Source organism: Cryptomeria japonica, chromosome 9 (genome assembly GCF_030272615.1).
Source record: "Cryptomeria japonica chromosome 9, Sugi_1.0, whole genome shotgun sequence".
Taxonomy (NCBI): Eukaryota; Viridiplantae; Streptophyta; class Pinopsida; order Cupressales; family Cupressaceae; genus Cryptomeria; species Cryptomeria japonica.
This window is the reverse complement of record NC_081413.1, coordinates 467,411,081-467,428,971: the sequence shown is the minus strand read 5'-3', so window position 1 is coordinate 467,428,971 and position 17,891 is coordinate 467,411,081.

Below are 17,891 nucleotides of genomic sequence, written 5' to 3'. Positions count from 1 at the left end.
GTCAATGCCTTTTGGGTTTTGGGCATATCTATTTAGTGATTACCACTAAAGTGGAAGGGGTTCTAGGGGAAGCCATGAAAACAACCTCTAAATGGGGAATGCAGTGTTTAGTCCAGGCACTAGGTGCACCAATTAGCAAGGGGGGAGCACTTATTGTAGGGGCTTCCATAACCACAATGTTTCTAGGTGGACAAAGGGAAAGATGAAATGAATATAGCCTATAAATCAAGCCCTGGTGCAAGGGCACCAACTTTTTATCTTACTATTTCAAATCTAGAGCCTCTTTGAAATAGTGTTTCCGAGGAGCGAAATAGATAGAAAGGGAAAGAGATGGTGTCATGGTTCCTAAAATGATTCGGGAGCAGCATACGGTGGAATCAATAGAATTTACGATGACCTTTGAGAGTAAAATATTTTATTATCATTAAAGTTGTCATTTTCCAGTGGTTAGGCAATTCTTTCCTCGCATATCCACCTTACAGCTTCACAGGGGCTTCCTTCCTGCAAAAGAACCAGTTTGGACTTTCACTATTTGAAACATGGCTTGTTCTCTTCCACTTCCCACCTTCCATGGAGAGGCCAGGTTCTTGCACAATCACTTATTCACTGACCTTGAATGAGATACCACGCACAGTGACCCTCTTGTTCACCTGGGATGTAGCAAATTGAATCGACAATTCTTCATCAAACCCTTGCATCAAGTCAAGGTATCCATCAAACTCTCCTTCCTTGCAAATGTGCCACATAATTTTAATATTTTTAAACTCATTCGGCTCTGTATGTACAAGGTTTCCTCTCATTCTACAAGTAGTAAGAGTTTTTTGTAGAAAAACTAGAGAAACACAAGAGAAAATTGTGAAAAAAATTCCAGAAGAATCTCAATATATGTGAAGAAATTTTTTGAATAGGTTGTCAAAGTCATAAATGCACCCATATCTTCCCTTAATCTCTCACATGTGCCAAAAACACAATAAGCAATGTGAAGTGATAGTCAAATTGAAATCCATAGGCTTTCTTTCCCTAGGGATTAACTCATCATGATTACTCCAATTCCCACACGGCTCGCTATAATGATGTTAGTGCATAATATCATAGCAAAATGAAATACACATGAAACATAAAAGGTGGGCCCCAATCCACATTAGCGCATGGTAGTTGCCAAAGCCAGCTTGACTATGCTCTCTCCACCTAGGAGTCCACCTCATCTGACACATCATCCAAAGCTCGCATTTTTCAAAATTTAAATTTTCTCGTCATCCACATTCAAACTTATAGCCCCCAGCCCAAGTTAATAGAAGTTGCAAGAGCCAACTCCTAAAAGATGGAAATTACCCATTAGACTTCGCAGCTAGGGTCTCTCCATGTAGGAGTATCTTAACATTATTGGGGAGGGCATCCTTCCTCCACCAACATCTCCATCCCTCAAGTTGAAGGACAAGCATCACCAAGTCATCAACAACCATATTGTCCTCCCTATAGACATGCCCAATTTCTATGTACTCAAGCCCCATGAGAAACCTATGAATGTCTCAGATTATCCCCTCAATGGATCAATTAGTCTTGCACAACCCCTTAATTGCATCAATTATAAGTTTGGAATTACCTTTAATGACTAAGGTTTTCAATCCAATTGAGATGGCAACTTTGAATCCTGCAACATATTTTTCTAATATATTATTTGAGCTTATATGAAATACTTTACTTTGTTGTCATCTATGCTATTTAGATTAAACCCAACACAAAGTTCTTAGAGGCTAAAATTTTTGGACAAAATTTAAGTTGATGTAAGTTCACTCTCTGAAGAAGTCGTAGGTCACAAGAAATATGCACAAAAAGTGACATGGTAGAAGTGGTGTTCCACAAGCCATGCAGGATAACAACTAGTGACCCAATTAATGTTGGAATGGACAAAGAGAGTTGAAAAACAAGGGCCTTTAGCACAATCAACTTCAAGAGAAATACCAAACCTCCAATCATAGGACAAGGAGAAAGGGATTGCAATCACTAAAAATTCTCTTTAAAATTGTACATATAAGGAAAGTTTAAACAACTCACTCTAAGCTTCAATTTGTTTATGTGGCTCATCTGAAATCATGCTAAGTTCTCTAGGAGGGTCCACCTATTAGTGTGATTTAAGATGAGCCACCTAAGAAATTCAAATCTTAGAGTGTGCTATTTAAGTTGAAATGTAGGAACATCCAAGATCTAGGCATCGTAATATAAGAAGTAGTTGATGAGAATGTAATCATTGGGAAGCAATGATCACAAATATTTTTCACAAGTAGAAGGAGCACAACCATCCCTAATACAACCAATGAGAAGAATTGGAGGTGATGAGCCACCTACACAATAATGAGTTCTACCATGTGATTATATGCTAAGCATGCATTTTTCTTATGCAAATAGTTGAATTGCTTTCGATCTAAATAAACATACATCTAAACTAGAAGTCATCCTTCAACTCAACAATCATATACAAGAGATTATATCCATCAAAGTCAAAGATTTTTTTGTGGAAGATGAAATTCTAACCATTTCACTCTGCATACCAAGCATAGTTGCAAGTACAGATAAACATGAATAAACAGCTATAGAAACTTCCATATATGTTGAAAGCCAAAGTTAGAGATATGACAAATAGTTTGCAGGGGGATACAAACTACATTTGTATAGGTATTGTTTTGCACAAGATTTCAATGGAAACAAATCCTTTTCAAGGAAATTTCTAGTGTTCATTTTGACAATATTTAGGTAATGTTTGGATAAGATTTTGAGCATTATGGGGATAAAATATAAAATTATATCCCAATAATGTTTGACACCAATTTATTTGAATTTTTATATAGTGTTAAATATTGATTTTTTTGAATTAGACGGGTATGCCACGAATAGAAAAAGTATAGTTAAGGATAGAATTTCTACAAAGCCTATATTTTGAGTAATATGTGGATCATGATGTATATTGTATAGGGTTTTAAGCTAGTTTTTAGAAGAAATGAGATATATTATTAATAGACGAAGTGTAAAGAGTAAAAGTTTTCAAAATTCTATATTTTGAGTAATGTGTAGATATATATTATATAAGATTTTAAGAAATTTTTTAGGAGAAATAATGAAAATTTCAATTTGTAAGTTTTATGTGTAAATTTGAAATAGTAATTGTACAAATATTAAAATAAAAGAAAATTATATTAAATTTCAAGAAATTTAACTATAGTTGAAGTGACATTGAGGGGATATTCTATTTAAATTGCATAGTAAATAGTTTGTACTAAATTTTTCACGAGGGATTTGTATAGAAAAATTTTGATTAAATGATGGTATACATTAACTTGTATGATTATTTTACTAAAGCTTATCTTACAACACAAAAATTTGTTCCAAGGTTTAAGGTTGTAGCATGCTTTTAGTGAGTGGTTCTATTATTTGATAGGTTAACACAAACGGGTTTGAAGTGTTATCCACTAAGTCAATTTTACACATGAGTATTTTGGCTAACAAAACAAATTATTTCCTTTTTCCACCAAAGGTATAATATACAATGGCAACCTCGACATGTTGGTGAACAATTTGATGAATTTTTTTTTTAAAGCATTGTGTCAATAGTTGTACCATTCAAATAATTAAAAAATGTTCTCCATAGTACAACAAAGTATTTTAAAAAAATTCAAAATTTTATTAGTAATTTAACTTCACTAGCATATATATCTTTCAAAAATCTATATGATATATCTTGAGAGATATCCTAGCTTAATATTTTTAAAAAAATAATTATGATGGAAAGATTGGTATAAATAATGGCAGAGAATTTAAACAAAAAAAAAATTCTAATCCGAATTTCTATGTCTATGTAAAATTAAGTATAATTATTAAAAATATATTTGCCCCCTTATAATAGACATTCTATTATGGAGGAGTTTTAATGTGTATAGGTTCTTCACATCTTCCTAGTACCTAACATCTCTCCATGTTTTAAGAGTAGCAGAGTTCCAATTTCGTAGAATATAGAATTAATTGATAAATATGCTTATGAAAATAATAATAAAAGATAAATTATTTTATTGCAAAAATGGTTAAAAATTAAACACTAATAATAAAGACTTGAAAATGTGACAATTTTTCTCAGGCTTGTTAATGGGCCTCATTGAGTTGATCCAATAAAGAAGCCTAATGGAGAAGTGGTGTGACAAAGGCCAAATAAAGGATGGATTAAGATTAACTTCGATGGTGCTTCCAAAGGCAACCCAGGTCTTTTAGGTGTTGGATTTGTCGCAATGGATGATAGGGGTAATATATTAGCAACCAATGCATAGAAGATTGAAAATGGTACAAACAATGAGGTGAAAGCTCAAGTGGCAATCATTGCAATCAACTTGGCTTTTCACCTCTCTGTTACTCACCTCCACTTTGAAAGAGACTCCCAAGTGATTGTAAACTCAATTGTTAAGGGAGAAGCACAATCTTGGAAGTTGGACAAGTATGTTAAGCTTATTGCCTCAAAATTAAGGTAATTTTTGAATTTTAAGGTCTCCTATGTTAAGAGAGAGGGGAACAAGGAGGCATATGTCTTATCAAATTGGGGGTGACGTGTAAGAGAAGGCGATCAAAAGGTGTGGTGGGATGATTTTAGGAACTTGCACTTAGTAGCTAAGGCGAATGATGTGATTGTCGAATGGGACAAGAATCATTCTTATTGATATGTAGAAGTTTAAAATGGAAAGGGGTGAGTGACTAATGAGGGAGCGTAGTCGTTGGGCTCTCTAAGGGATGCTATTACTAATGGAGTTGGCAATGATACGTGCGATATAGGAGCGAGTATGCTTTTGATCACTTTCATATTTGGCCTTGGCATCATTCCATACTTTTTGGTTTAGAAGGAAGGTGTGTGCATAGCTTGTGGAAGAGTGCAAGGCTTTTAAGTTTGTGGTTCCCATGCAATACAGGGGCAAGTATACTCTTAATCACTTCCATATTTGGCCTTGGAATCTGTTGTCACAAAAGTTTGCACCCTTGCTAAACACTAATGCTCAATAACCTTGTGAAACATGGAAACAACCTTCAAGTGTGGGACCTTGTGCATGTGAGGTTGAATCTCTATAGAAGGCCAACTTCCTTTCCAATCAAGGTGCAGTGTTGAACCAACTCAACACTTGAAAAAATCTATTCTACTAAATTACGTAGAAAAGGGGAGAAAGAGATGCTGAAACATGAAAGAAGTGATGCACCAAGATCAAAATTAGTCTTTCCTTGCCTATGACTATACAATATATTAATAAGAACCCTCCAAAAATACACAAATTTCTACCTTTATCAATTCCAAATGACACACATGAAGATTAGGATTCATAAGATGTTGAAAGGAAAGATAGATTCACGAAGCAACATCTATGAGATATTAATACAATCAAATGATCTTGAAATAGATAAAGAATGCATTCAAACACAAGGCAAGCTAATTTGCACAAATAATTTGAGCCAGAAAAGGAGGTAAAACATAAGATTTTATTGAGGCCAAGGTAAGGTTAAATTAAAGACAGAAAAACATGAATTCTATATGAGAATCAAAGGGAGAGGACCCTAAGAATATATTACAAAGTTTCCTTTATAGCTTAGGCTTAACTCTGGTAGAACATTAGGCTAAGAAACCCTAATCGACTAGGGTTATATTACAAAGAGAGATCGAGACCAGGAATCAGATGGAAGATCTGATGTTGCATGTGGGAGCAGATCCCTAGAGTGTTACTACAGTCAATGGAGACAAAAAATCATGAAAAATTCGTGCAGCCCCAACGGGAGATGGCAACCGAAGTCCTCTCTATTTGGCCAAAAAAGTCCTCTATGCATCATAAATGTGCATGGGCAACCCTAAGAAATGTCTATAGAGCCTAGAAGGAGTAATGGCAATCACCTTGTGATATCTTGTTGGGTGAAAATTTTGTAAACTTGATAGAACTTACAAAATGTGGATTTTCACCACAATGAGACAATACCTCTCAAAAGGAAAGGTATAATATCTCCTACTTGTAAGGGAAGTCTCCCCTTGTTTATTGCTACTAAAAACCACTATCACTTAACTAGGAACTAAAATTATGCACACTAAGCTAATAAATAAGGTGTTACTTTCACCATATTCTCTTTTTTTCAGAATAGGTGTTCTTCCTTCATCATATCCTCTTCTTCCAGAATAGATGATCCTTTCTTACAATAAACTTTAAAGTACAACCAAGCAAAATTAACCAAGAATCTCATGAAAGCTCAAAGACTTTCCATGACTTCCTATAAAGCTTCAAGAACAAAGATGAAATACATATAGCACAAAGACTTCAACATACACTTCACCTTAAATGCACAAACGCAAAAGGTAAAAGCGGCACAAAGAATGCAAGTTATCTCTTTAATTGAGCATGAAATGTTAGCTTCAAATGTGATAAGTAGCTCAAAGACTACAAGATCAAGTTTGATAATATATCATTAATTATAAACATAACAAGCAACTCAAAGACTACAAGATTGGGTTTAAATCTCTTTCAGATAATACTAAAATACTCACAATCAACCCCGAATAATGTTGTCACATTACAAATTTTTTCCAACACGAAGATTAAAATCAACTCGTCTCTTCTATTGATTGCAATTTGATTTACATCTAAAAACAAAGTTTTAGAATGCTTCCCAAACTAGCAGAGTTTTGTTGCATTGCCCAAAAGATTAATAATAAGCCCCTTATTACAATGAGATCCCTCATATATATAGAGGAGAAGTGCAACATGAAACTAGGAAAAATACAACTAATTTGTGACCAAGTCAAAGGTAGAGACCTATTTGACTTAGGACACGTGCAGTCCTACATGTGTACTAGTGCATACATAGAATGACACATGAGGTGTCGGTGTCTTCTTACAAAATGACACTTGAAGTGTCGATGTAAATTACAATATTCTACTACACTAGAGATGCATAAAAATGACTAAATTTCCAGAGTCACATCTTGATTATGATCATCCTTCTTCATAAAGTCTTCATATTTTTGTCAAGTAGCCTGAATTTCATAATCATCTGGTGTTCGCAATGTTTGACGCCACTGAGGATGAGAGGAAGAGCGGATAGGAGTCTTGCTTCTTGAACTTCATTATCTTTTCCCTAGAGATGGTTTTTGATATTTGAATAGCATTGTAGCATTGGGGAAAGCATCAACACTTGTAAGGAGAAATTCATCAACTATCTTGATCATTTGTATTGAAGAGGATCATGCATTACATATGCCAAATTTGGTATCATTAGGGTTTCCAAAACCCACATTATATCATGGTAGAACATGTGTAAATCAGGCCTACAAACCCTACTTACATGTGTGCATTTGGTGTAATTCGGACTCATACACTCAATTTACACAAAGAGGCTAAGTGTGGCTCAAAGGTGCGGTTCGGGTTCCTAGACCCAAACTACACTTGGAATAAAGGCTAGGTGTAATTCAGACCTATAAACCTAAATTGCACCTTGGGGAGAAACATGTGATTGGTGTAAATTGGACCTATAGGTCCGAACTACACTAATTGAGTGCGTATCAAAACCAAGTGTAAGTCAGACCTACAGGTCTGATCTACACCTAAGTGGGAGGATCAAATTTTATGGTGGGTTTATAAACCTACAATGCACTTGAAAAGGGAAGAACTCAAACTTGGTGTAAGGCATGTGTAAGGTGGGTTTACAAACCTGCCATGCACAAAGTCTATGACACAAAGGGATGTGAAGTGCAAGGCAGGGTTGTAGATTCATCATCCACTAAGCAATGACTTTTGATGCATGGCAAGCCTGCGACCCCGACATGCACCACCCAAACATAAGCAATGGCAAGGGGTATACGGTGTTGTTCGAGTTCTTAGGCCCAAAAAACACCAATAACATGGTGTAGTTTGGGTCTACCAACGTGAACAACACCAAAAGGTGTAAAGCAAGTGCAAGGAGGAGGTGCAATTCAGGCTTTTAAACCCGATTTGCACCAGGAAGACTAAATGGTGTAATTCAGGGTTGCAAACCTGAATTGCACCCGAGCACTTAGAATTTACAAGACAGATAAAAGACCGAGAAACCTCAAATAAATGTTCTAAGATGGAAGATCATGCATGGGAAATGACACAAATTACCTCGAAAAGCATGCATATAGCATATAAGCTACAAATGGGTTAAAAATTTATAGGGTTGCCCCAATTTTTCCAAATTGGGGATAACATTGGCTTTGATCAGGGAACTTCCTTTGATCGTTGAAATGAGTGAAGGGGGTAGAATCCATAAATCTAACTGCCTTTATCATCCACTGGGATACAAAGTCAAGTAACAAAAGATATCAAAACAAAAAAGGATGACACAACTGACTAAAACAAAACACGAGTGAACTTTGTGCAATTGCACTTATTGGAAAGGTAAACTAACCAACAATGGGAATTTCTTCAAATAAATTCATTAACTGGTACTCCAAAGTAGCTACCTTTCTTCAAAAAGGTGTCATGCTTGATATGATCATAGACCACCAAGTGTAGATGAAACATGAACAATAGTACCATGAGATGATGCAATGCTTCTTAGAAGAAATATTTATATATGCTTGCCACCTCTAATGGGTTATATGTACTACTGCTCCAAAGTGAATCAATGAACCAAGATTTCTCTTGATCAACTGCTAATGTATCTTTGGCCTCACTCAACTGTATCTTCATGTTCAGGAACAAGTGTGACTTTTGACATCTTGTTAGCTTCCAACCAAGCTAGATGTCTTATAGGATATCCCCTTGATATGAAAAACTCTGAATTTGGCTTGCTAGTTCGACTTCTATGAATTTATTTCTCGTCCATATCCTCATGCGATTCATGTGATAACATGGTTGCACTACTTGCTTCATCACGTTGTTCACAAACTTCAAATTTGGAAGAATTTCTATCAAGACTCGAGCAAAACTCCTCTATTGTGCTTGTGAAAAGGTCTTGATCAAGTTACCTGGTAGTTCTCTCGTGCACAATACGTCAAAGTTCATGATCTTGAAATATAGATGCATTCTTCTCATTTTGTTCAACTTGAATGGTACCTTCATGCAAGTCCATCTTTTCACATCTCATGATGTGATGATCCTCTTTTACCAACACCTTTGAAAAGTGGCCTTCAACCTCTTGTTGTGTATTTCCCATGCTATCTTTCTCAACGGCTCCCTAATAACACACTGACCAGATATGAAAGTCGCTAGCTATGTATGCTTCCTTCTCTTGGAAGATATTAGAAGATCACTTTTTTCAGATTCAGAGTTCCCCACCATTGTATTTGTTGGTGGTGCCTCAAGTAAAAGCTTTTCTAGTGGTGAAGGGAGCTTGTTTTGATTCCTTGCAACATAATTGGAAGCATTATTTGGATAAGTCCTCATGATATCTTTGTAAGAGATAAAAGAAGAACTTTGTGATAACTGCTTCTTAAAGGCTAACACTTCATTAGCTAGCCTCTACAGCATGGGATCTATTCTCTTGATAGATGATGATTCCAAAGGAGAATTTTCTCTAGACCCATTTGACTCTATCTTTATCTTATCCATAAGAATAGGATCATCTTCAATATTGATTGCTAAGGTTTGTACAACCGCAAGGTCTTGTGGAACTAACCTTCTTAACAATAAACTCGCCTCGGGCAACTGAGCATTAATGAAGAAGAACTTCAAATTTTTAGCAGTGGGTTGAGCCACTGTTGGAATTATGTTAGACGACTTGTTAAATTTAGCCACAAACTCTAACATGGGTTCCTGTGGATCTTTTTTCATTTGAGTCAATTGTGATAGAAATGCACGAGCATCTTCTCTAGCCTTGACCTCTCTTCAAACATTGTTTTGAGTGTTTCCCAATTGGTCATGGTTTGTGGTGCAAGATGATAGAACCAGTCAGCAACAACACGTTGGAGTGTTTCAACAAAAAGCCACAATGAAACATTTTCATGTTCAACACCAAGAATCCCACTTGCAATATAGAGGGCAACAACGTGTTCATTTGGATGTTGTTTACCATCTCCATAGAACTTGGGGAATTTCTTCTGTGAGCCATCAAGAAGAGCATGTAGAGGTGGAGTTAGATTCAATGGATCAAAAGAATTCCCCCAAGGACCTTGAGCAGCCATTTTACATGTCCTTTGTGAAAAATTGACAAATTTCAATAAAATATTACAATGAATAGGATATTGGTATACTTCAACCAAAAGCATGAGGCCTTTGGATGTGTATCGTATCCCCTGTGGAGTCGCCAAAAACTTTTCTGTGAAAATTTTGTAAACTCGAGAGAACTCACAAAATATGGACTTTGACCACAATATGTGAGACAATACCTCTCAAAAGGCAAGGTATAACTCTCCTACTTATAAGGGAGGGCTCCCCTTGTTTATTGCTAATAATAACCACTATCACTTAACTAGGAGCTAAAATTATGCACACTAAGCTAATCAATAAGGTGTTACTTTCATTGTATTCTCTTTTTTTGGAATAGGTGTTCTTCCTTCATCATATCCTCTTCTTTCAGAATAGATGATCCTTTCTTACAATAAAATTTCAAGTACAACCAAGCAGAATTGACCAAGAAGTTCATGAAAGCTCAAAGACTTTCCATGACTTCCTATAAAGCTTTAAGAACAAAGATGAAATACGTGTAGCACAAAGACTTCAACATACACTTCACTTTAAATGCACAAATGCGGAAGGCAAAAGTAACACAAAGACTACAAGTTATCTCTTTACTTGAGCATGAAACATTAGCTTCAAATGCGATAAGTAGCTCAAAGACTACAAGATCAAGTTTGATAATATATCATTAATTATAAACACAATAAGTAGCTTAAAGACTACAAGATTGGGTTTAAATCTCTTTCAGATAATACTAAAATACTCACAATCAACCCTGAATAATGTTGTCACAGTACAACTTGTTCCAACACAAAGATTGAAAGCAACTTGTCTCTTCTATTGATTATAAAATTTTTTTAGAGTGCTTTCCAAACTGGTAGAGTTTTGTTGCATTGCCCGAAAGATTAATAATAATCCCCTTACTACAATGAGATCCCTCATATATATAGAGGAGAGGTGCATGATGAAACTAGGAAAAATACAACTAATTTGTGACTAAGTCAAAGGTAGAGACCTATTTGACTTAGGACACGTGTAGTCCTACATGTGTACTAGTGCATGCATAGAATGACACCTAAGGTGTTGGTATCTTATTACAAAATGACACTTGAAGTGTCGATGTAAATTACAAAATGCCACTACACTAGAGATGCATAAAAATGACTAAGTCTCCAAAGACACATCTTGATTATGATCATCCTTATTCATAAAGTCTTCATATTTTTGTCAAGTAGCCTAAATTTCATAATCATCCGGTATTCACAATGTTTGACGCCATTGAGGATGAGAGGAAGAGCGGATAAGAATCTTGCTTCTTGAACTTCATTGTCTTTTCCCTAGAGATGGTTCTAATATTTGAATAACACTGTAGCATTGGGGAAAGCATCAACACTTGTAAGGAGTAATTCATCAATCATCTCGATCATTTATACTAAAGAGGATCATGCATACATATGCCAAATTTGGTATCATTAGGGTTTCCAAAACGCACATTGTATCATGGTAGAGCAAGTGTAAATCGGGCCTACGAGCCCTACTTACATGTGTGCATTTGGTGTAATTCGGGCTCGTAGACCTGATTTACACAAAGAGGCTAAGTGTGGCTCAAAGGTGCAGTTCAGGTTCCTAGACCCAAACTACACTTGGAATAAAGGCTAGTGTAATTTAGACCTATAGACCTAAACTACACCTTGGGGAGAAACATGTGATTGGTGTAAATTGGACCTATAGGTCCGAACTACACTAATTGAGTGCATATCGAAACCATGTGTAAGTCAAACGTACAGGTCCGATCTACAACTAAGTGGAAGGATCAAATTGTATGGTGGGTTTATAAACTCGTCATGCACTTGAAAAGGGAAGAACTCAAACTTGATGTAAGGTGGGTTTACAAACCCACCATACACAAATTATATGGCACAAAGGGTTGCGACGTGTATGGTGGGGTTGTAGACCCGCCATGCACCAAGCAATGGCTTTCGAATCATGGAAAAGCCTATGGCCGCAACATGCACCGCCAATACATAAGCAATGGCAAGGGGTATACGGTGTTGTTTGGGTTCATAGGCCCAAACAACATAAATAACATGGTATAGTTTTGGTCTACCAATCCGAACAACACCAAAGGTGTAAAGCAAGTGCAAGGAGGACATGCAATTCAGGTTTGTAAACCTGATTTGCAGTAGGAAGAATAAATGGTGTAATTTGGGTTTGCAAACCCGAATTGCACCTGAACACTTAGAATTTACAAGACACACAAAAGACCCAGAAACTTCAAATGAAGGTTCTAAGATGGAAAATAATGCATGGGAAATGACATAAATTACCTCAAAAAACATGCATAGAGAATATAAGCTACAGATGGGTTAAAAATTTATAGGGTTACCCTAATTTTTCCAAATTGGGGATAATACATTTGGAAGTGGTTGGAGCATGATTAGATCCAATTCAGGTCACTAACCAAGTTGGAAATTGATTTTTCGACCATCAAGTCAACAACCACCATGGCACCTACTTGAATTCCAATGTTCACCCCCAATTTTGAATTTTGGCCAATGGATCTTCCCTTCGTGCGTAGATGAATGGTTGAGATGTTAAAAACCCTTAGAAGGAGCCTCTATGATCAAATAAAACACAGTCGTTGATCTTTTCCTTAAGAGAAATCATACGGTCATCATTTTCATGTGAAGCTCTATCAGTCCCACCATCTAGGCCGAAACCATCATCTCACTAACCGAACTGGACACGTGGTAGGATCTCACAAGATTGTAAGTTATTCCAAAATGGTTATACAGACCCTACAAATATGCGATAACATTAACTTAACTGTTAGCCGCCAATCGCAAGATCACAACTTGAAATAACGCTTGTTCTTGACCGATGCGATGATGTGACCAACATCTAATGTTAACCTCTAATGTCTCATCACAACATCGCAAGGTTCACCGATGGTTAACCTTGACCATTGCAAACTTGTGATCCAACAATCCATGTAACATTTAACCTTCTCGTCAGTCCCACCTAACATGATATTAGGTAAGATAGTGTGGGGGCCATTTTTGGGATGAATAACAGACACTCTAGCCGGTGGCATTTAAGTCATATGACCGCCTGAGTCGGTCAACAACAAAATAGAACAAGTTCAAAAGTCTCGAGACTAAGGCAAACAATGCCTTAAGGGTTTAAAGTTTTAGGCCTTGTGGAAGAATGCAAGGTTTTAGCCATTAAGTTATCTCAGATTGATTGTTTACATGGCTAAGGTTGACATAAAAAATGTCAACAGTTCATCATTCCATACTTTATGGGCAAGGTTTCTAAGGAGCGCATGAGGAACATCTTCGAGATCAAAGACCCTCTCTTTTTGAGGATGGTGGAAATGTTTTTGGGTGAAGATTATATGAGCTTTGAATTCAGATATCAGACTAATGTGGATGTGGCATCCATGTTTCTTGCTTGGTGCTTGGAGGTGGGCACCAAAGAGGATGTGAAATGAGTCATGAGGGAGTGGGTAAGGGAGGAGTGAAAATACGGATTGAAAATCCTATTGAGTATGACACGTATGGGTGAGGAATTCATCACCAAAGGTAGTGAACGGATTCAAGATATTGATTTCATCCCACCCTTGAGGCCATTTTTGGTTTGGAGTGCAAACAATGATAGAGTACAAAGGAGGGCAGAAGCTCAAGAGGGGTAGGTGCTCATCAAGAAGTATCTATGCGACTGTAGGTAGATGGAGCAAGTGTTGGGAGGAGAAGACCCTAAGAAGGGTAAATTGAAATCAATTTTTCACAAGGAAGACTATTGGATTGGCAGGGAAAGTTTGAAGGAGAAGGATCTGAAGCAGTAAGTGACAATTTGATAGTTGGTGCAAAGTTTTTTTATTCTTGAAGGTCCAGTTTCTATGTTTAGGTCTAGTTGTTTGTTTTTAGTCAAGGTTATTGTATGTCGTTGGGTCTCTTGTTGTAATTTTGGAAGGATGGTGTGCTAAACTAGTTTCTATACTCAGGCTATGGTCGTATATGTAACTCTATTTTTAGTATTAATATAATATACTATATAAAATTTTATCGATTAAAAAAAAATTGACAATTTTTCTAATTGACAAGATTTAAAATATAATTCACATTTATTTACAATTCAAAGAAAAATAAAATAATCATAAAATTCTTAAATTAAAAAATAACTTAATTATGATTAAAAGTAATATATATATATATATATATATGTATATTATGTTATGAATACTCATTATAAAAAAATTAATATATAAACCAAAAAGAAAAAATATAACATAAAAATAAGCTATAAATGGAAGAAATATGAAATGGACAACCTACTTTTTGAAATCAACATTTGGTTCATAATTAAGAAGAAGGATGCAAAAAAATAGAATTGATCTCAATTGTATGCTTACATTTCTTTTAATTAAAAAAATATTCTATGATATATATTTTTTAAAGGGGATGACCCCGCAACATGACCATAAGTCATGAGCCTTGTTGATAGGGTGGTCACAAGTTCAAAGCTCATGTCTTTCATCTTGCAGGAATGTACGCATGTGACATTGGGATGGAGGCATCGTCAGTTTGAAGTCGGTTGATGGTAGGTAGTCAGTAGGATGGCCACATAGACTGTTGATGTGGCTAGAAAGAGAGGCAGAGTTTGACTGCACCATTGTCGGCACTCGGAGATCCTCACAGGGGACTGGTGGAGCAAGTGGCCTAGGAGAGATAATGAGAGGAGAAAACTCGCATGCAATGACGAAGAGATAAGGAGAGGAGAAAACTCGTGCACAATGACATAGAGTTAAGGAGACACTTGTGTGCAACATCAGAGAGATAAGGAGACACCTGCACGCAACTTCAGAGAGATAAGGAGATGCTTGTGCCCAACATCGAAGAGAAAAGGAGACACTTGAACACATTAAATGAGGGATAAGGACACCAACAATGGATAAACAAGGAAGAAGGATGCGTGTGTGCGTGCGATGGAGTGATAAGGTGGAGATGTTAAGCACATGCAACAAAGAGATAAGGAGGTGATGCCATCGTGCGACAAAGAGATAAGGGTGTTGCTCAACATGGAGTAGTAGAATGATAGAGGATAAATAAGGGTGGAATTGCCAAAAAACATCTTTGAGGATGAGGCCCCTCAAAAGTGTGGCCTCACTGGTTCATAGCTCCAGTCAAAAGTGTTAATGACTTCAACCCCTTACTGACAAAAAAAAAAGTTTTTTTTAAAAATGCATTAGCAAAAAATATCTCTTTAATTTTTATTTTTTTGATAAGAACATATTTTAATATTGTCCTGTTTTATTAGGATATTCTATCTTATTTTTTAAGTTTCAAAAAGAAAAAAGAAAAAATATTAAAAAAATAAAGAATTGATTTTATTCTAATTCTTCATTAAAATTTATTTTAATTATTTATGTTTTTTAATAAAGTTGCAAATGATAATAAAAGTTATTAGAAAATATTTAATATATAGTTATTTGTCTTATTAAAATTTTAATTCTACGAGAATAAATATATTTTGAATTAAAAATCTATCTTTTCATTACTATCTTCTTTTGATAAGAATGTCTTCTCATGTTATCTTCTTTTAATTAAGATATTCTATTTTGTTTTTTAATTTATTCTAATTCTTCTTCTTCTTTTAAGGAACAATTTTGATAAAGTTAAATTTTTTATTTTAATTATTTATGTCTCCTTATGGAATTACAAATAATAATTAAAAGATATAGAATTAATTTTAATTTATAATTTTTTGTCTTATTAATTTTTTTGTAGAATAATTATATTAAAAAAATTATTATTATATAATTAAAAAAATCCAACTTAAAACCTAAATTGAAAGTTTAGAGAGAGAGAGAGGGAATACTTGTTTGTTACTTGTTCCATGCCACTAATTTAAGGATAGAATGTGTCCTTGGGGAGTTATGCTTAGGGTGACATGTCATTTGATTACTATCCCAATCTCTATTTATATCCCCTCTCTCTATCTCATGAACTCTCCCTATCTCTTTCTCTCTCTTCCCCCTCTATCCTTACCACCATATCTATCTTTTTCATCTCTCCCTCTTTCTATCCCTCTCCCTCCCTCTCTCCCTGTTGTTGATATGTCTAAAGTTGCATTGCTACGACTCTATCTGGCCAAATCAGAATAGAATTTACTCGTCGAGTATCCTATCCTCTCTTGTATAAGGAATCCCTAATATTGTTTTTAATCGATCAAAGGAGACAACCTCAAGGTTCTAAATGTCAGTTCTTGACTGCGGGATAACTCAATGGTCGATGTGTTTTGCTGGGAGCACAAGGGGACTTACGCTTTGCAACAAGTTGGTCTGCATCTGATTCTCAAACTAAGAAATAAAAGCAAAGGAGAAGGGTTTAGGAGACCTAAAATTAACAAGACTGGTATCCGGGTAGATGGATTCAACATAACCAATCCTTGCTTGGCCAGAATAGCTCACAACCTCGCAGGAATGGTGCAATCTTCAAGGGGACTTGGAATATTTTCAGACTGCAGGTGCATGGCTAAACACCCAATTCTGGCGCAGCTCAGACAGACACCTGCAATTGAACTAAACACAATTTTAATGGCTCAAATTAACCATACACAAGGATACACAATCAACATATCCTCGATGGTATGAGCCTGAATCCATCAAACACATGCATACCAAAAAGATCTATCTAAACTACTGAAGGAAACCATGCAAATAGACTAAAACTAAGATGATAAACACCAAATCAATGTCCATTATATTGATTCTAACTACTATTACAACAATTTTTGCAGCAATTCTATGCTACTACTAACTACTAAATTCTAACCTTCTAACAATCTATCCTATTCTAATTGTCTACAAAAACTCTAACAAGAATCTAACCCTTTACAAAAGAAAGGCCTTTGCCTTTTATAGATTTTATAATTTGAATCGGTGGCTAGGATCGACTGCATCCAACAACCTTGGTCTGCCTTCTAGAACTTGGTGGTTTTAACCCATGCCTATTCAATTCTTAGTTATCCCCCAACCACATTTCCCAGCTATCGACCACTATTTGACATCAATTCAGGTCTATCAGGTAGTTGGAAATAACTGACTTGTGTCCCCTCATTTTGAATTCATTAGACAAGGCCCACAAGTAGTCCTTTACATTTAAACAACTCAGTTTTTCAGAAACTGAATTTTTGGAATTAAATCCAGTTGTGTATTTTTTTGAGAATGCACATTTTGAGTGTTCTTGCATGTTGTTTGTCTTTGGTCTTGAGGGTGGATTTCATCTTGTGGTTTGGTGATGACACACTTCCCCATGCTTTGTTGCTTCGACCTTGCACCCTGAAGCATGTTCCTCATTCTTGCTTTCTGGCATTGCTCGCAATCACGTCTCCAATTTGTGCTTCAGGTTGTCATCAATCTGTAAACAATGAATTCCAATCCTGAATTAATTATTTTTGCAAAATTAAATAAATTAATTTAACAAACATTAAATTAATCTTAGGCAATGTCAGGCTTGTTGAAGAAAACTTGGCCCCTCTAGATTAAATGGTTTGACTCTCTTTAACTCGACGTTCTATCATGCCAAGGCAAAACTTCAACCTTGGGGCAAAAATAATGTGATATTTCCTATAAGTGTCCCCCCCCCATTATTTTATTTCATCTTTAACTTTGAGGGAGAAATTCAGGTTATTCTAGGTAAAAAGTGAGATATCGTTTGATAGTTTGGACGCCCACCATGTCATATA